This window comes from Denticeps clupeoides, unplaced genomic scaffold, assembly GCF_900700375.1.
Source record: "Denticeps clupeoides unplaced genomic scaffold, fDenClu1.1, whole genome shotgun sequence".
In the NCBI taxonomy this organism is placed as follows: Eukaryota; Metazoa; Chordata; class Actinopteri; order Clupeiformes; family Denticipitidae; genus Denticeps; species Denticeps clupeoides.
Window position 1 is genome coordinate 19,827 of NW_021629817.1, and position 19,237 is coordinate 39,063.

Genomic DNA, 19,237 nt, shown 5'->3' on the forward strand with positions numbered 1-19,237 from the left:
TTCACTTACTTTGTATGTACCAGCCGCTAACAACTTGAATTTAACTCCTTTCTGAAAGAATCAATAACTAAACAGTTGCACTTTTGTCTTGTCTTTGTTTATGATGTCTACGTGCTTAGGGAGTCTGTCTTTTAAACCAATGAGATCTCCTTGTGCAGGTTCAAAAGTCGTTCACATACTTGTTCTTCTTGAATTCATGGAAAAAGCCTGATTGTGGTTTGGATTTTCTTACTGAGCTGGTCTTTTTGTTGGTGAAATGTTAAGTCACCTCATTAAGTAAAAACGTCATGGGGTTCCATGCAGCGATGGTTACCGCTCTGAATCCAATGACTTGAGTTCAAAAGTCAGTGTGGCCTTACTCTGAAGTTTGTTGTTGGACACCTAATCAAGAAATGTATTCTAGACATGCTTGAGTTCCCAGCATGATTAGCAACCATTTGATGCAATTCACAGCTGTATGAAGACATTCAGTCTAGTTTCACCACCAATGTACAACTGCGAGGTACCGTCCCCACACACTGCTCACAGGAAGCCTTTCATGGCTGCCCAACACCCACTAAGGGTGATTGGTTAAATCCAGAGGACGCATTTCATTGTGTGCTCCATGTTTTTTACTGCAGTTTATCACAATGACAATCACTTGCTTGCTTAGGGGTAGGTTCCATGGTGTAATGGTTAGCACTCTGGACTCTGAATCCAGCGATCCGAGTTCAAATCTCGGTGGGACCTTTACTGAAGCAGTTTGTTCAAATTGAATTGCATGTGTTTTGCAATTCAAAACTGTAAGAAGTTGCATATTGTCAGTTTCATGGTTTAACGTTTAACAATCAGCACTCTAAATCCAGTGATCACAGTTCAACCCTCAGTGAGAACTCGTGTTCACGCTCATAGTTTCAAGCTTGAGCAAATTATGTAACCCACTCATTCATACTGTATGTTGCCAGAATGTTATGTTGCCATTAATTCAAGATCAAATCTCCAGTACATGTTGCTTTTTATGGTGGTGTGCAAATAAAATAAATTACCAATCCGTCCTTGTCATTGCCTGTATGCTTGTTGATTTAAAATGAACCTCTTCCAAAAATGCTTTTATAGAACTTTCTTGTAAACTTGTGTGGATTGCCCATCTGATGCAATTGTTAACTAAAAAGTGAGGTTTCTTGCGGTTCCATGGTGTAATGGTTGGCACTCTGGACTTTGAATCCAGTGATCCGAGTTCAACTCTCGGTGGAACCTACCTCGCCTGTAATCTTTTGAATTTCTTATACTGGTGTGGTGGAAATTCTGCCGTCTGGGGAGCTGCAATAAAGGAAGTCAACTGAATTGATTATCCAAGTTTATTTTACCGCGCACGGGGGGACCCACAAGAGAACATCCCCCCGCTTGATTACAGTTCACAAGCATTTATACATCTGGGGTGTACAAGGTCGAAAAGCAAGCTCGCACCACTTTGGACAGTGGCGCCCATCAACGTCACAGAACCTTTCTTTTATCAGTTTATGTCTAGTTTTTGCGTCAAACTTTTGCATCAACAAGGTCAGACCTAAGATACACAGTTGTCTTCTGACTGTTCCATGACCAAAGGTGAAACGCGTGGAGAGTCTGGCCTACTAAATTTCGTGGAGTGTCTGGGCCTACTAAATTTTCCTTCCACACTCCACACTTTTTTTTTTTTTTGATTAATTGATCTCTACTATAGGCACAAAAATGTATATGATGTGTACGCAAGGTGAGGAGTACATAATTACATAATAACACAAAATTCAAAGAATAAAAAATGATTATAAAAATGATTAAAAAGTACACAGGCAAATTAATGCAAAATAACAAAGCAACGTAATATACAACCAGAAACATCAAAGTATACCACTTCCATCAAGGGTTTAAGGTAACTCATCACAGGCAGTTGTATAAAAATATAAAATCAAAACTAAATAATTAAAAAAACAAACTATTTAAAATGAAAATCAACAACAAGTATATCAATCAATATATAGTGATTATGTGTCTGCATCTGTCTCATCCGAGGAGGAGCTTGATTCAAAGCATGATTGACCACTATGAACAAGAGTTACATAATTTTTTCTAGGGGTCTAATAACATATCAACAGCAATGTGGTTCTGGAAGGCCATAAGTGAGGTGGCTTTAAATTGTCCATGTACAGCCTCAAATCCATCTCTAGTGAAGTTTGATAAGCGCTGCACATTGTAATGAATGCAATTGATTCTGTCAACATTTTTGTTAGGAGTTATTCAAAATAAAAATGTATTCAAAGCCTGCAGCTATTTGATGTATTCGTCGGGCACACCTCTGGGAATACCTATGGTATCAATGTAAGTTGCATCAGGGTAATCAAAAGAAAACAATGATCTCCTAGCTAAACGGGAGTGAACATTGGAAAAAGAGACTGGAACTTCCGATGCGGTTACGGGCAAAATAGTCACAGGTAGGATAAGAGTAGAAGGAGTGCAGACACCCGACCAGTTCTCAGGTAAAGTGGAGCGTAGTGTTTTACCACCACCAGATGTCAGAACGATCAACTTTCGGGGAATCAGACAGGTTGTGGATGGATGCACAATATGAAACATTCACAGTACCAACAGTATTAGCAGGGGAAGGGTAATACCTTGATACCTCCGCATCAAAAACAGGGGGAACATCGGTTTTTGATCCTACAGGAAAAAGGAAATCCCAAAAAGAGCAAAAAGGATCAAGGTTATCTTGAGTCATAAGTTGGATAAGACAGGTAATTCAGTTTGGCTGGAGTGGGGACAATCTTCAACAATGGGCGAGGTCCTAGTGTCACCAGTAGCTTCTGCAAGTAACAACAAGTTATTCCTGTGGCCAAGTTTTTTTTTTTTTTTTTCAAAACAGACCAAATATCAAATTATTTTTTCCTTTAAAAACCATTTGGTGTAAAAACTTAAGACCGATTTAGAAAACCATCTGCCGTTTCCCCAAAATGTTTAACTGTCACCTGAAAATAATGGAAAAGAACAAGTCTGCATAGATTCTGCAGGCAATTGGTGGTAATCTGGTCAAATGCATGTTGCAAGCTTAGACGATTGTCAAGTCAAATCTGTTTCTTATTGCTCAGATCTTTGATGTTTCTTCTTGTTGACTTACCGGATGATGGTAGCGATGGTAAATCAGTGTTTATTCAGCCCCGCCCTGCTCAGCCTCGGGAGCGGACGTTTCTCAGCGGATGTTTCGGCTGCCTTGCTCTCTTTGCCATCCTGAGGTTCGGTGGTCTGGGCGGTAGTTGATGTTGCATCTGTAGCGCCGCTGGTGGGGCTCCTGGTTCTCTTTGTCTTCCTCGCCTTCCCTCACCAGTCTGGGACGTGGGGGACTCCTTGGTCTGAAGCCTCTGTAGTAGTTCTGTTTGCTCTGGTCTGGACCACCTGATTGTCACTACCTTCAGTTCCTTCTGTCATTTCCTTTCGTGGTGCGCTAGTATATGGGGGGCGGCTGCCATAGTGTCGGCGGACAAAGTACGGTGGATAGCGCCGCCTGCCAGGGAACAAAGTTCTGCGTTGTTGTGGCTGTGCGACCCCCTCAGGACCAATTTCCTGGCTCTCTCTCTTCTTCCGCCCCTCGCTCTGGTAGTTATCCTGGTAGTTGCGTGGGGGTCTCCTCTGGCGTGGGTACCGCCTGTAGCGGTTCCGGTCAGCGGCGTATTTGCTGCCCTGGACTGGGACCCCCCCTGGGCCAGTGACATTGGCCGCCTCGGCACCCTTCTCCCCTTCAAACGACATCAAACTCCACAGTCTCACCGTCCCCAACACTGCGGAGGTATTTTCTTGGGTTGTTTTTCTTTATGGCAGTCTGGTGTACAAAAACGTCTTCTTTTGTGTCATTCCTGTTGATGAAACCGTAGGCCGTTGCGTACGTTGAACCACTTCACTGTCCCCAGGACCTTTGTTGGAATGTGTGTGAGTGTGTCTGTGTGGGTGTGCATGACCTTGGTTGGAGCCTCCTTCAGGGCTGCAGCCGCGCCTTCGTTTGGAGCTCCGCCCCGCTTCACCAGTCAGGCTGTTTGGGATTGTTCATGATGGGTGTGTTCTCCTCTGTGTCCACGTCTCTCGCCATAGGGAACACCATGTCCTCTGCTCCATCCTCTTTCTTCATTGGGACATTCTTGTAACCAATGTCCGCTTTGGCCACAGTTGAAGCACACATCCGATTGTTCCTCGCTTCGTGGTCTCCACTGTCCTCTCCATCTTTTGGTGCAATCTCGTGCCCAGTGTCCCCTTTGCTTACACCTGAAGCACACATCCGGTCCGCGATATGAAGTGGAGTTGGCAGCAGCATGCTGCAACAGAGCCAGCTGTGCCCTGTGGGTTGAATCTTTGTTTTTGTTGTCTTCTTTGATCCTCGCTTCCGCCTGTCTGGCCTGGGCGTGGCGCGCATGGCACAGAACTTCAGCGAGACGTACTGAAGCATCTGCCCACATGATGCAGGAAGTCTTTGTTGCTTCACTGAGGGGGGGGAGAAGGCCATCAATGAAGGTATTTTTCAGGAGCGCTTCGTACGGTGTCATACCTTGTCCAGGGTAATCATGGGGGCGAGCAAGGCCGCTGTGGTCATCAAACACAACTTGGAGTCGAATCAAAAAATCTTCTGCTGACTCCAAAGGCTGCTGAGCACACGTGCTGATTTTAGAAAGGTCACAGGCAGTAGGAAAGTTGCCAGCGATCGCGGTCACAAGTCCTTCAGCCCAACATCTGTAGTCTGCATCTCCACCGCCTGCACCAATGTCATTTTGATCAGCAGATGCCCAACCAGGGGTATAGGGCGGCTGCTCTGGTGGTGGTTTTTTTCTCTGAAGTTGAAGCAGTGATGCCATCATGCTGTGGTGGTTTATGCTATTCTTGTAACGGTTTCTCCAGCGGGAGTTGCTGCTGTTCCAGTGGGGGTTGCTGTTGGGGGTAGGGCGGAGGGGTGGAGTCCAAACTCAGGTCGACCCGTGCGCCCTGTAATGACGGATACAACGAGGCAGGTGCAGTATCAGAGAATTTTTTTTTGGTATCAGGTTCAGCGTGGTCTCCCCTTTTGTTTTCTTCCCACAGTCAGCGCAGTCAGAGCGTTCTGGGTGTTTGGCTTGTCTCTTCGGGTCGCCCTCTGCTTCCCATATTTAAAACAGTCTTCCATTAAAAGCATTTTCCGAATTACTTTACTTTTACTTGACTGCAGTATTTTTTGCCTGCTGCCCTCTAGCCCCTCCTTCAGCTTTTTTAGCTGAGTTTGACTAAGAGACCCACCTGCAGGAAAACCGTAATTTTCATGCCAGTCCACCAGATGATTACACACATCATCACCATATTTCTGTTTCATCTGTATCATTAACTTAGTTTCGGGACTAATAGGAGTGTCACTTTTCCCACTTTTATTTCCCATTTTTACGCACACAGCTTTCTCGAGTTTGCCCGGAGAATTCACAGCCCAACGAAAACAACTGCTCTCGCTAAGAGAGCTCACAGATAACTAAAGGCTCACAGTTCTTCCCGTTTCACGTTTTCCCTTTGTGCTCTTGCCTTATTACTCACACTGATTGAAATATTACTTAATGATTGAATGATTTTTTTTTTTTTTTTTCTTGTAAAGAAGGCTCACACTTTTATTTCACACTCGATCTCCAAGATCGTTTTAGTCAGAGGACTTTAACCTCTATTATCCCACACTGGATCTCCAAGATCCTTTACTCAGAGGACTTTAAACCTCTATTAAACAAAATAAAAAGTGACCTACTCGCTTAGTTGGATCAACTCAGTTGACTACAGAATAAAGCAAATATGCATTCCCTTTATCAATTTGAATTTGGATTTATTAATCTTCTAAATTCTGCAGTTTTCATTAAATGTTTGAGAGGTGGAATATTTTAGCTCACCGTGTTCGCGTCCCAGATGACAGAAAAAGAGAAAAATCCCGGCGGAATCGGCCAAGGACACTGACCGCAGTCCCAGTCACTCCGAAACTCTAAGACGAGGTTTGGAGATGGATCTTGGTGACCCAGGGTGACCAGCCACTCCGGTCATGTCCTGGCGGATTCACGCGGATCCTGTTCGTGACGCCAATTGTGGTGGAAATTCTGGCCGTCTGGGGAGCTGCAATAAAGGGAAGTCAACTGAATTGATTATCCAAGTTTATTTTACCGCGCACGGGGGGACCCACAAGAGAACATCCCCCCGCTTGATTACAGTTCACAAGAATTTATACATCTGGGGTGTACAAGGTCGAAAAGCAAGCTCGCACCACTTTGGACAGTGGCGCCCATCAACGTCACAGAACCTTTCTTTATCAGTTTATGTCTAGTTTTTGCGTCAAACTTTTGCATCAACAAGGTCAGACCTAAGATACACAGTTGTCTTCTGACTGTTCCATGACCAAAGGTGAAACGCGTGGAGAGTCTGGCCTACTAAATTCGTGGAGTGTCTGGGCCTACTAAATTTTCCTTCCACACTGGAACCATTAATGAATTGATCTAAAAGTAATAATTCTTTTAATTTACTCTCCATTAAATTTTTAATCTCAGCATACAGTTTGGAGCCGATTGTCATGAGGGAAAAAATCAACAGTTTCTGTTTTTAACAATGCTCATAATGTTTTTTAAGCATTTTTACTCTCATACAGTGACATTGTATGGAACTGAAAGTTCACATTTCAGGATGTCCAGTTCACTAATATAAAAGCTATTTGCATTTTGAAGCAATCACGAGCACTATTTAGTTGCAATGGCCGAGTGGTTAAGGTGTTGAATATCAATTGTCTTCTTTCACATGCTTGAACACTGCTTGAAGCGTTTGTAGGAACTGCCCTCTTCACCAAATTAATGGCGGTCATTGTAACACCAGGAGTTGTCCCCAATCGGATGAGGTGTGTGACTTCAACAGGATCTCCTGGTTCAATGTCAAGACCTGCTCAGAGAGTTGCTTGTTTCAGATTTAAAAGCTGCGATGGCCGAGTGGTTAAGGCGTTGGACTTGAAATCCAATGGGGTCTCCCTGCGCAGGTTCGAACCCTGCTCGCAGCGGCAAAGGGAACTAGTTTTTCATTAAGTAAAATGAGCCACTGATGCTTATTGGAATCATTCACTTACTTTGTATGTACCAGCCGCTAACAACTTGAATTTAACTCCTTTCTGAAAGAATCAATAACTAAACAGTTGCACTTTTGTCTTGTCTTTGTTTATGATGTCTACGTGCTTAGGGAGTCTGTCTTTTAAACCAATGAGATCTCCTTGTGCAGGTTCAAAAGTCGTTCACATACTTGTTCTTCTTGAATTCATGGAAAAAGCCTGATTGTGGTTTGGATTTTCTTACTGAGCTGGTCTTTTGTTGGTGAAATGGTAAGTCACCTCATTAAGTAAAAACGTCATGGGGTTCCATGCAGCGATGGTTACCGCTCTGAATCCAATGACTTGAGTTCAAAAGTCAGTGTGGCTTTACTCTGAAGTTTGTTGTTGGACACCTAATCAAGAAATGTATTCTAGACATGCTTGAGTTCCCAGCATGATTAGCAACCATTTGATGCAATTCACAGCTGTATGAAGACATTCAGTCTAGTTTCACCACCAATGTACAACTGCGAGGTACCGTCCCCACACACTGCTCACAGGAAGCCTTTCATGGCTGCCCAACACCCACTAAGGGTGATTGGTTAAATCCAGAGGACGCATTTCATTGTGTGCTCCATGTTTTTTACTGCAGTTTATCACAATGACAATCACTTGCTTGCTCAGGGCTAGGTTCCATGGTGTAATGGTTAGCACTCTGGACTCTGAATCCAGCGATCCGATGTTCAAATCTCGGTGGGACCTTTACTGAAGCAGTTTGTTCAAATTGAATTGCATGTGTTTTGCTATTCAAAACTGTAAGAAGTTGCTTATTGTCAGTTTCATGGTTTAACGTTTAACAATCAGCACTCTAAATCCAGTGATCACAGTTCAACCCTCAGTGAGAACTCGTGTTCACGCTCATAGTTTCAAGCTTGAGCAAATTATGTAACCCACTCATTCATACTGTATGTTGCCAGAATGTATGTTGCCATTAATTCAAGATCAAATCTCCAGTACATGTTGCTTTTTATGGTGGTGTGCAAATAAAATAAATTACCAATCCGTCCTTGTCATTGCCTGTATGCTTGTTGATTTAAAATGAACCTCTTCCAAAAATGCTTTTATAGAACTTTCTTGTAAACTTGTGTGGATTGCCCATCTGATGCAATTGTTAAACTGAAAAGCAAGGTTACTTGCGGTTCCATGGTGTAATGGTTAGCACTCTGGACTTTGAATCCAGTGGTCCGAGTTCAACTCTCGGTGGAACCTACCTCGCCTGTAATTTTTTGAATTTCTTATACTGGAACCATTAATGAATTGATCTAAAAATAATAATTCTTTTAATTTACTCTCCATTAAATTTTTAATCTCAGCATACAGTTTGGAGCCGATTGTCATGAGGGAAAAAACAACAGTTTCTGTTTTTAACAATGCTCATAATGTTTTTTAAGCATTTACTCTCATACAGTGACATTGTATGGAACTGAAAGTTCACATTCAGGATGTCCAGTTCACTAATATAAAAGCTATTTGCATTTTGAAGCAATCACGAGCACTATTTAGTTGCAATGGCCGAGTGGTTAAGGTGTTGAATATCAATTGTCTTCTTTCACATGCTTGAACACTGCTTGAAGCGTTTGTAGGAACTGCCCTCTTCACCAAGTTAATGGCGGTCATTGAAACACCAGGAGTTGTCCCCAATCGGATGAGGTGTGTGACTTCAACAGGATCTCCTGGTTCAATGTCAAGACCTGCTCAGAGAGTTGCTTGTTTCAGATTTAAAAGCTGCGATGGCCGAGTGGTTAAGGCGTTGGACTTGAAATCCAATGGGGTCTCCCTGCGCAGGTTCGAACCCTGCTCGCAGTGGAAAGGGAACTAGTTTTTCGTTAACTAAAATGAGCCACTGATGCTTATTGGAATCATTCACTTACTTTGTTTATACCAGCCGCTAATAACTTTAAATTAACTCCTTTCTGAAAGAATCATAAACTTAACAGTTGCACTTTTGTCTCGTCTTTGTTTATGATGTCTACGTGCTTAGGGAGTCTGTCTTTTAAACCAATGAGATCTCCTTGTGCAGGTTCAAAAGTCGTTCACATACTTGTTCTTCTTGAATTCATGGAAAAAGCCTGATTGTGGTTGGATTTTCTTACTGAGCTGGTCTTTTTGTTGGTGAAATGGTAAGTCACCTCATTAAGTAAAAACGTCATGGGGTTCCATGCAGCGATGGTTACCGCTCTGAATCCAATGACTTGAGTTCAAAAGTCAGTGTGGCTTTACTCTGAAGTTTGTTGTTGGACACCTAATCAAGAAATGTATTCTAGACATGCTTGAGTTCCCAGCATGATTAGCAACCATTTGATGCAATTCACAGCTGTATGAAGACATTCAGTCTAGTTTCACCACCAATGTACAACTGCGAGGTACCGTCCCCACACACTGCTCACAGGAAGCCTTTCATGGCTGCCCAACACCCACTAAGGGTGATTGGTTAAATCCAGAGGACGCATTTCATTGTGTGCTCCATGTTTTTTACTGCAGTTTATCACAATGACAATCACTTGCTTGCTCAGGGGTAGGTTCCATGGTGTAATGGTTAGCACTCTGGACTCTGATCCAGCGATCCGAGTTCAAATCTCGGTGGGACCTTACTGAAGCAGTTTGTTCAAATTGAATTGCATGTGTTTTGCAATTCAAAACTGTAAGAAGTTGCTTATTGTCAGTTTCATGGTTTAACGTTTAACAATCAGCACTCTAAATCCAGTGATCACAGTTCAACCCTCAGTGAGAACTCGTGTTCACGCTCATAGTTTCAAGCTTGAGCAAATTATGTAACCCACTCATTCATACTGTATGTTGCCAGAATGTTATGTTGCCATTAATTCAAGATCAAATCTCCAGTACATGTTGCTTTTATGGTGGTGTGCAAATAAAATAAATTACCAATCCGTCCTTGTCATTGCCTGTATGCTTGTTGATTTAAAATGAACCTCTTCCAAAAATGCTTTTATAGAACTTTCTTGTAAACTTGTGTGGATTGCCCATCTGATGCAATTGTTAACTGAAAAGTGAGGTTACTTGCGGTTCCATGGTGTAATGGTTAGCACTCTGGACTTTGAATCCAGTGATCCGAGTTCAACTCTCGGTGGAACCTACCTCGCCTGTAATCTTTTGAATTTCTTATACTGGAACCATTAATGAATTGATCTAAAAGTAATAATTCTTTTAATTTACTCTCCATTAAATTTTTAATCTCAGCATACAGTTTGGAGCCGATTGTCATGAGGGAAAAAACAACAGTTTCTGTTTTTAACAATGCTCATAATGTTTTTTAAGCATTTTACTCTCATACAGTGACATTGTATGGAACTGAAAGTTCACATTCAGGATGTCCAGTTCACTAATATAAAAGCTATTTGCATTTTGAAGCAATCACGAGCACTATTTAGTTGCAATGGCCGAGTGGTTAAGGTGTTGAATATCAATTGTCTTCTTTCACATGCTTGAACACTGCTTGAAGCGTTTGTAGGAACTGCCCTCTTCACCAAATTAATGGCGGTCATTGTAACACCAGGAGTTGTCCCCAATCGGATGAGGTGTGTGACTTCAACAGGATCTCCTGGTTCAATGTCAAGACCTGCTCAGAGAGTTGCTTGTTTCAGATTTAAAAGCTGCGATGGCCGAGCTGGTTAAGGCGTTGGACTTGAAATCCAATGGGGTCTCCCTGCGCAGGTTCGAACCCTGCTCGCAGCGGCAAAGGGAACTAGTTTTTCATTAACTAAAATGAGCCACTGATGCTTATTGGAATCATTCACTTACTTTGTATGTACCAGCCGCTAATAACTTTAAATTAACTCCTTTCTGAAAGAATCATAAACTTAACAGTTGCACTTTTGTCTTGTCTTTGTTTATGATGTCTACGTGCTTAGGGAGTCTGTCTTTTAAACCAATGAGATCTCCTTGTGCAGGTTCAAAAGTCGTTCACATACTTGTTCTTCTTGAATTCATGGAAAAAGCCTGATTGTGGTTTGGAATTTCTTACTGAGCTGGTCTTTTTGTTGGTGAAATGGTAAGTCACCTCATTAAGTAAAAACGTCATGGGGTTCCATGCAGCGATGGTTACCGCTCTGATCCAATGACTTGAGTTCAAAAGTCAGTGTGGCCTTACTCTGAAGTTTGTTGTTGGACACCTAATCAAGAAATGTATTCTAGACATGCTTGAGTTCCCAGCATGATTAGCAACCATTTGATGCAATTCACAGCTGTATGAAGACATTCAGTCTAGTTTCACCACCAATGTACAACTGCGAGGTACCGTCCCCACACACTGCTCACAGGAAGCCTTTCATGGCTGCCCAACACCCACTAAGGGTGATTGGTTAAATCCAGAGGACGCATTTCATTGTGTGCTCCATGTTTTTTACTGCAGTTTATCACAATGACAATCACTTGCTTGCTCAGGGGCTAGGTTCCATGGTGTAATGGTTAGCACTCTGGACTCTGAATCCAGCGATCCGAGTTCAAATCTCGGTGGACCTTTACTGAAGCAGTTTGTTTCAAATTGAATTGCATGTGTTTGCAATTCAAAACTGTAAGAAGTTGCTATTGTCAGTTTCATGGTTTAACGTTAACAATCAGCACTCTAAATCCAGTGATCACAGTTCAACCCTCAGTGAGAACTCGTGTTCACGCTCATAGTTTCAAGCTTGAGCAAATTATGTAACCCACTATTCATACGTATGTGCCAGAAATGTATGTTGCCATTAATTCAAGATCAAATCTCAGTACAATGTTGCTTTTTATGGTGGTGTGGCAAATAAAATAAATTACCAATCCGTCCTTGTCATTGCCTGTATGCTTGTTGATTTAAATGAACTCTTCCAAAATGCTTTTATAGAACTTTCTTGTAAACTTGTGTGGGATTGCCCATCTGATGGCAATTGTTAACTGAAAAGTGAGGGTTACTTGCGGTTCCATGGTGTAATGGTTAGCACTCTGGACTTTGAATCCAGTGGATCCGAGTTCAAACTCTCGGTGGAACCTACCTCGCCTGTACTCTTTTGAAATTTCTTATACTGGTGTGGAAATTCTGCTGCCGTCTGGGGAGCTGCAATAAAGGAAGTCAACTGAATTGATTATCCAAGTTTATTTTACCGCGCACGGGGGGACCCACAAGAGAACATCCCCCCGCTTGATTACAGTTCACAAGCATTTATACATCTGGGGTGTACAAGGTCGAAAAGCAAGCTCGCACCACTTTGGACAGTGGCGCCCATCAACGTCACAGAACCTTTCTTTTATCAGTTTATGTCTAGTTTTTGCGTCAAACTTTTGCATCAACAAGGTCAGACCTAAGATACACAGTTGTCTTCTGACTGTTCCATGACCAAAGGTGAAACACGTGGAGAGTCTGGCCTACTAAATTTCGTGGAGTGTCTGGGCCTACTAAATTTTCCTTCCACACTCCACACTTTTTTTTTTTTTTTTTTTGATTAATTGATCTCTACTATAGGCACAAAAATGTATATGATGTGTACGCAAGGTGAGGAGTACATAATTACATAATAACACAAAATTCAAAGAATAAAAAATGATTATAAAAATGATTAAAAAGTACACAGCAAATTAATGCAAAATACAAAGCAACGTAATATACAACCAGAAACATCAAAGTATACCACTCCATCAAGGGTTTAAGGTAACTCATCACAGGCAGTTGTATAAAAATATAAAATCAAAACTAAATAATTAAAAAAACAAACTATTTAAAATGAAAATCAACAACAAGTATATCAATCAATATATAGTGTATTATGTGTCTGCATCTGTCTCATCCGAGGAGGAGCTTGATTCAAAGCATGATTGACCACTATGAACAAGAGTTACATAATTTTTTCTAGGGGTCTAATAACATATCAACAGCAATGTGGTTCTGGAAGGCCATAAGTGAGGTGGCTTTAAATTGTCCATGTACAGCCTCAAATCCATCTCTAGTGAAGTTTGATAAGCGCTGCACCTTGTAATGAATGTAATTGATTCTGTCAACATTTTTTAGGAGTTATTCAAAATAAAAATTTATTCAAAGCCTGCAGCTATTTGATGTATTCGTCGGGCACACCTCTGGGAATACCTATGGTATCAATGTAAGTTGTCAGGGGAATCAAAAGAAAACAATGATCTCCTAGCTAAACGGGAGTGAACATTGGAAAAAAGACTGGAACTTCCGATGCGGTTACGGGCAAAATAGTCACAGGTAGGATAAGAGTAGAAGGAGTGCAGACACCCACCAGTTCTCAGGTAAAGTGGAGCGCAGTGTTTTACCACCACCAGATGTCAGAACGATCAACTTTCGGGGAATCAGACAGGTTGTGGATGGATGCACAATATGAAACATTCACAGTACCAACAGTATTACAGGGGAAGGGTAATACCTTGATACCTCGCATCAAAAACAGGGGGAACATCGGTTTTGATCCTACAGGAAAAAGGAAATCCCAAAAAGAGCAAAAAGGATCAAGGTTATCTTGAGTCATAAGTTGGATAAGACAGGTAATTCAGTTCGGCTGGAGTGGGGACAATCTTCAACAATGGGCGAGGTCCTAGTGTCACCAGTAGCTCTGCAAGTAACAACAAGTTATTCCTGTGGCCAAGTTTTTTTTTTTTTTTTTCAAAACAGACCAAATATCAAATTATTTTTCCCTTTAAAAACCATTTGGTGTAAAAACTTAAGACCGATTTAGAAAACCATCTGCCGTTTCCCCAAAATGTTTAACTGTCACCTGAAAATAATGGAAAAGAACAAGTCTGCATAGATTCTGCAGGCAATTGGTGGTAATCTGGTCAAATGCATGTTGCAAGCTTAGACGATTGTCAAGTCAAATCTGTTTCTTATTGCTCAGATCTTTGATGTTTCTTCTTGTTGACTTTACCGGACGATGGTAGCGATGGTAAATCAGTGTTTATTCAGCCCCGCCCTGCTCAGCCTCGGGAGCGGACGTTTTCTCAGCGGATGTTTCGGCTGCCTTGCTCTCTTTGCCATCCTGAGGTTCGGTGGTCTGGGCGGTAGTTGATGTTGCATCTGTAGCGCCGCTGGTGGGGCTCCTGGTTCTCTTTGTCTTCCTCGCCTTCCCTCACCAGTCTGGGACGTGGGGGACTCCTTGGTCTGAAGCCTCTGTAGTAGTTCTGTTTGCTCTGGTCTGGACCACCCTGGTTGTCACTACCTTCAGTTCCTTCTGTCATTTCCTTTCGTGGTGCGCTGGTATATGGGGGGCGGCTGCCATAGCGTCGGCGGACAAAGTACGGTGGATAGCGCCGCCTGCCAGGGAACAAAGTTCTGCGTTGCTGTGGCTGTGCGACCCCCTCAGGACCAATTTCCTGGCTCTCTCTCTTCTTCCGCCCCTCGCTCTGGTAGTTATCCTGGTAGTTGCGTGGGGGTCTCCTCCGGCGTGGGTACCGCCTGTAGCGGTTCCGGTCAGCGGCGTATTTGCTGCCCTGGACTGGGACCCCCCCTGGGCCGGTGACATTGGCCGCCTCGGCACCCTTCTCCCCTTCAACGACATCAAACTCCACAGTCTCACCGTCCCCAACACTGCGGAGGTATTTTCTTGGGTTGTTTTTCTTTATGGCAGTCTGGTGTACAAAAACGTCTTCTTTTGTGTCATTCCTGTTGATGAAACCGTAGCCGTTGCGAACGCTGAACCACTTCACTGTCCCCAGGACCTTTGTTGGAATGTGTGTGAGTGTGTCTGTGTGGGTGTGCATGACCTTGGTTGGAGCCTCCTTCAGGGCTGCAGCCGCGCCTTCGTTTGGAGCTCCGCCCCGCTTCACCAGTCAGGCTGTTTGGGATTGTTCATGGTGGGTGTGTTCTCCTCTGTGTCCACGTCTCTCGCCATAGGGAACACCATGTCCTCTGCTCCATCCTCTTTCTTCATTGGGACATTCTCGTAACCAATGTCCGCTTTGGCCACAGTTGAAGCACACATCCGATTGTTCCTCGCTTCGTGGTCTCCACTGTCCTCTCCATCTTTTGGTGCAATCTCGTGCCCTGTCCCCTTTGGTTACACCTGAAGCACACATCCGGTCCGCGATATGAAGTGGAGTTGGCAGCAGCATGCTGCAACAGAGCCAGTGTGCCCTGTGGGTTGAATCTTTGTTTTTGTTGTCTTCTTTGATCCTCGCTTCCGCCTGTCTGGCCTGGGCGTGGCGCGCATGGCGCAGAACTTCAGCGAGACGCACTGAAGCATCTGCCCACATGATGCAGGAAGTCTTTGTTGCTTCACTGAGGGGGGAGGAAGGCCATCAATGAAGGTATTTTTCAGGAGCGCTTCGTACGGTGTCATACCTTGTCCAGGGTAATCATGGGGGCGAGCAAGGCCGCTGTGGTCATCAAACACAACTTGGAGTCGAATCAAAAATCTTCTGCTGACTCCAAAGGCTGCTGAGCACACGTGCTGATTTTAGAAAGGTCACAGGCAGTAGGAAAGTTGCCAGCGATCGCGGTCACAAGTCCTTCAGCCCAACATCTGTAGTCTGCATCTCCCCGCACTGCACCAATGTCATTTTGATCAGCAGATGCCCAACAGGGGTATAGGGCGGCTGCTCTGGTGGTGGTTTTTTCTCTGAAGTTGAAGCAGTGATGCCATCATGCTGTGTGTGGTTTATGCTATTCTTGTAACGGTTTCTCCAGCGGGAGTTGCTGCTTTCCAGTGGGGGTTGCTGTTGGGGGTAGGGCGGAGGGGTGGAGTCCAAACTCAGGTCGACCCGTGCGCCATGTAATGACGGATACAAAGAGGCAGGTGCAGTATCAGAGAATTTTTTTTTGGTATCAAGGTTCAGCGTGGTCTCCCCTTTTGTTTTCTTCCCACAGTCAGCGCAGTCAGCGTTCTGGGTGTTTGGCTTGTCTCTCGGTCGCCCTCTGCTTCCCATATTTTAAAACAGTCTTCCATTAAAAGCATTTTCCGAATTACTTTACTTTACTTGACTGCAGTATTTTTTGCCTGCTGCCCTCTAGCCCCTCCTTCAGCTTTTTTAGCTGAGTTTGACTAAGAGACCCACCTGCAGGAAAAACCGTAATTTTCATGCCAGTCCACCAGATGATTACACACATCATCACCATATTTCTGTTTCATCTGTATCATTAACTTAGTTTCGGGACTAATAGGAGTGTCACTTTTCCCACTTTTATTTCCCATTTTTACGCACACACTTTCTCGAGTTTGCCCGGAGAATTCACAGCCCAACGAAAACAACTGCTCTCGCTAAGAGAGCTCACAGATAACTAAAGGCTCACAGTTCTTCCCGTTTCACGTTTTCCCTTTGTGCTCTTGCCTTATTACTCACACTGATTGAAATATTACTTAATGATTGAATGATTTTTTTTTTTTTTTTTTCTTGTAAAGAAGGCTCACACTTTATTTCACACTCGATCTCCAAGATCGTTTTAGTCAGAGGACTTTAACCTCTATTATCCCACACTGGATCTCCAAGATCCTTTACTCAGAGGACTTTAACCTCTATTAAAAAAATAAAAAGTGACACTCGCTTAGTTGGATCAACTCAGTTGACTACAGAATAAGCAAATATGCAATTCCCTTTATCAATTTGAATTTGGATTTATTAATCTTCTAAATTCTGCAGTTTTCATTAAATGTTTGAGAGGTGGAATATTTAGCTCACCGTGTTCGCGTCCCCAGATGACAGAAAAAGAGAAAAATCCCGGCGGAATCGGCCAAGGACACTGACCGCAGTCCCAGTCACTCCGAAACTCTAAGACGAGGTTTTGGAGATGGATCTTGGTGACCCAGGGTGACCAGCCACTCCGGTCATGTCCTGGCGGATTCACGCGGATCCTGTTCGTGACGCCAATTGTGGTGGAAATTCTGCCGTCTGGGGAGCTGCAATAAAGGAAGTCAACTGAATTGATTATCCAAGTTTATTTTACCGCGCACGGGGGGACCCACAAGAGAACATCCCCCCGCTTGATTACAGTTCACAAGAATTTATACCTGGGGTGTACAAGGTCGAAAAGCAAGCTCGCACCACTTTGGACAGTGGCGCCCATCAACGTCACAGAACCTTTCTTTTATCAGTTTATGTCTAGTTTTTGCGTCAAACTTTTGCATCAACAAGGTCAGACCTAAGATACACAGTTGTCTTCTGACTGTTCCATGACCAAAGGTGAAACGCGTGGAGAGTCTGGCCTACTAAATTTCGTGGAGTGTCTGGGCCTACTAAATTTTCCTTCCACACTGGAACCATTAATGAATTGATCTAAAAGTAATAATTCTTTTAATTTACTCTCATTAAATTTTTAATCTCAGCATACAGTTTGGAGCCGATTGTCATGAGGGAAAAATCAACAGTTTCTGTTTTTAACAATGCTCATAATGTTTTTAAGCATTTTACTCTCATACAGTGACATTGTATGGAACTGAAAGTTCACATTCAGGATGTCCAGTTCACTAATATAAAAGCTATTTGCATTTTGAAGCATCACGAGCACTATTAGTTGCAATGGCCGAGTGGTTAAGGGTGTTGAATAATCAATTGTCTTCTTTCACATGCTTGAACACTGCTTGAAGCGTTTGTAGGAACTGCCCTCTTTCACCAAATTAATGGCGGTCATTGTAAACACCAGGAGTTGTCCCCAATCGGATGAGGTGTGTGACTTCAACAGGATCTCCTGGTTCAATGTCAAGACCTGCTCAGAGAGTTGCTTGTTTCAGATTTAAAAGCTGCGATGGCCGAGTGGTTTAAGGCGTTGGACTTGAAATCCAATGGGGTCTCCCTGCGCAGGTTCGAACCCTGCTCGCAGCGGCAAAGGGAACTAGTTTTTCATTAAGTAAAATGAGCCACTGATGCTTATTAGAATCATTCACTTACTTTGTATGTACCAGCCGCTAACAACTTGAATTTAACTCCTTTCTGAAAGAATCAATAACTAAACAGTTGCACTTTTGTCTTGTCTTGTTTATGATGTCTACGTGCTTATGGAGTCTGTCTTTTAAACCAATGAGATCTCCTTGTGCAGGTTCAAAAGTCGTTCACATACTTGTTCTTCTTGAATTCATGGAAAAAGCCTGATTGTGGTTTGGATTTTCTTACTGAGCTGGTCTTTTTGTTGGTGAAATGGTAAGTCACCTCATTAAGTAAAAACGTCATGGGGTTCCATGCAGCGATGGTTACCGCTCTGAATCCAATGACTTGAGTTCAAAAGTCAGTGTGGCTTTACTCTGAAGTTTGTTGTTGGACACCTAATCAAGAAATGTATTCTAGACATGCTTGAGTTCCCAGCATGATTAGCAACCATTTGATGCAATTCACAGCTGTATGAAGACATTCAGTCTAGTTTCACCACCAATGTACAACTGCGAGGTACCGTCCCCACACACTGCTCACAGGAAGCCTTTCATGGCTGCCCAACACCCACTAAGGGTGATTGGTTAAATCAGAGGACGCATTTCATTGTGTGCTCCATGTTTTTTACTGCAGTTTTATCACAATGACAATCACTTGCTTGCTCAGGGCTAGGTTCCATGGTGTAATGGTTAGCACTCTGGACTCTGAATCCAGCGATCCGTGTTCAAATCTCGGTGGGACCTTTACTGAAGCAGTTTGTTCAAATTGAATTGCATGTGTTTTGCTATTCAAAACTGTAAGAAGTTGCTTATTGTCAGTTTCATGGTTTAACGTTTAACAATCAGCACTCCTAAATCCAGTGATCACAGTTCAACCCTCAGTGAGAACCTCGTGTTCACGCTCATAGTTTCAAGCCTTGAGCAAATTATGTAACCCACTCATTCATACTGTATGTTGCCAGAATGTTATGTTGCCATTAATTCAAGATCAAATCTCCAGTACATGTTGCTTTTTATGGTGGTGTTGCAAATAAAATAAATTACCAATCCGTCCTTGTCATTGCCTGTATGCTTGTTGATTTAAAATGAAACCTCTTCCAAAAATGCTTTTATAGAACTTTCTTGTAAACTTGTGTGGATTGCCCATCTGATGCAATTGTTAACTGAAAAGCAAGGTTTACTTGCGGTTCCATGGTGTAATGGTTAGCACTCTGGACTTTGAATCCAGTGGTCCGAGTTCAACTCTCGGTGGAACCTACCTCGCCTGTAATTTTTTGAATTTCTTATACTGGAACCATTAATGAATTGATCTAAAATAATAATTCTT

The 19,237-nt window shown here is 43.0% G+C and overlaps 13 non-coding genes and 2 pseudogenes across 13 annotated transcripts; 13 read left to right on the forward strand and 2 right to left on the reverse strand.

The window, feature by feature from the left end:
- Positions 1 to 657: 657 nt before the first annotated feature.
- Positions 658 to 729, forward strand: trnaq-cug (transfer RNA glutamine (anticodon CUG)). The gene has a single exon. It is a non-coding gene; the product is annotated as a tRNA-Gln (tRNA).
- Positions 730 to 1,164: 435 nt separating this feature from the next.
- On the forward strand, positions 1,165 to 1,236 carry trnaq-uug (transfer RNA glutamine (anticodon UUG)). The gene has a single exon. It is a non-coding gene; the product is annotated as a tRNA-Gln (tRNA).
- A 1,921-nt stretch (positions 1,237 to 3,157) lies between these two features.
- LOC114775064 (nuclease-sensitive element-binding protein 1 pseudogene) lies at positions 3,158 to 4,762 on the reverse strand (annotated as a pseudogene).
- Positions 4,763 to 6,948: 2,186 nt separating this feature from the next.
- Positions 6,949 to 7,030, forward strand: trnas-uga (transfer RNA serine (anticodon UGA)). Its single transcript has one exon. It is a non-coding gene; the product is annotated as a tRNA-Ser (tRNA).
- A 713-nt stretch (positions 7,031 to 7,743) lies between these two features.
- trnaq-cug (transfer RNA glutamine (anticodon CUG)) lies at positions 7,744 to 7,816 on the forward strand. Its single transcript has one exon. It is a non-coding gene; the product is annotated as a tRNA-Gln (tRNA).
- Positions 7,817 to 8,251: 435 nt separating this feature from the next.
- Positions 8,252 to 8,323, forward strand: trnaq-uug (transfer RNA glutamine (anticodon UUG)). The gene has a single exon. It is a non-coding gene; the product is annotated as a tRNA-Gln (tRNA).
- Positions 8,324 to 8,838: 515 nt separating this feature from the next.
- trnas-uga (transfer RNA serine (anticodon UGA)) lies at positions 8,839 to 8,920 on the forward strand. Its single transcript has one exon. It is a non-coding gene; the product is annotated as a tRNA-Ser (tRNA).
- Positions 8,921 to 10,136: 1,216 nt separating this feature from the next.
- On the forward strand, positions 10,137 to 10,208 carry trnaq-uug (transfer RNA glutamine (anticodon UUG)). Its single transcript has one exon. It is a non-coding gene; the product is annotated as a tRNA-Gln (tRNA).
- Positions 10,209 to 10,724: 516 nt separating this feature from the next.
- On the forward strand, positions 10,725 to 10,807 carry trnas-uga (transfer RNA serine (anticodon UGA)). Its single transcript has one exon. It is a non-coding gene; the product is annotated as a tRNA-Ser (tRNA).
- A 714-nt stretch (positions 10,808 to 11,521) lies between these two features.
- Positions 11,522 to 11,593, forward strand: trnaq-cug (transfer RNA glutamine (anticodon CUG)). Its single transcript has one exon. It is a non-coding gene; the product is annotated as a tRNA-Gln (tRNA).
- A 430-nt stretch (positions 11,594 to 12,023) lies between these two features.
- On the forward strand, positions 12,024 to 12,097 carry trnaq-uug (transfer RNA glutamine (anticodon UUG)). The gene has a single exon. It is a non-coding gene; the product is annotated as a tRNA-Gln (tRNA).
- Positions 12,098 to 13,855: 1,758 nt separating this feature from the next.
- LOC114775065 (nuclease-sensitive element-binding protein 1-like) lies at positions 13,856 to 19,103 on the reverse strand (annotated as a pseudogene).
- trnas-uga (transfer RNA serine (anticodon UGA)) lies at positions 17,787 to 17,869 on the forward strand. Its single transcript has one exon. It is a non-coding gene; the product is annotated as a tRNA-Ser (tRNA).
- trnaq-cug (transfer RNA glutamine (anticodon CUG)) lies at positions 18,583 to 18,654 on the forward strand. Its single transcript has one exon. It is a non-coding gene; the product is annotated as a tRNA-Gln (tRNA).
- Positions 19,096 to 19,167, forward strand: trnaq-uug (transfer RNA glutamine (anticodon UUG)). The gene has a single exon. It is a non-coding gene; the product is annotated as a tRNA-Gln (tRNA).
- The last annotated feature ends 70 nt before the right edge of the window (positions 19,168 to 19,237 follow it).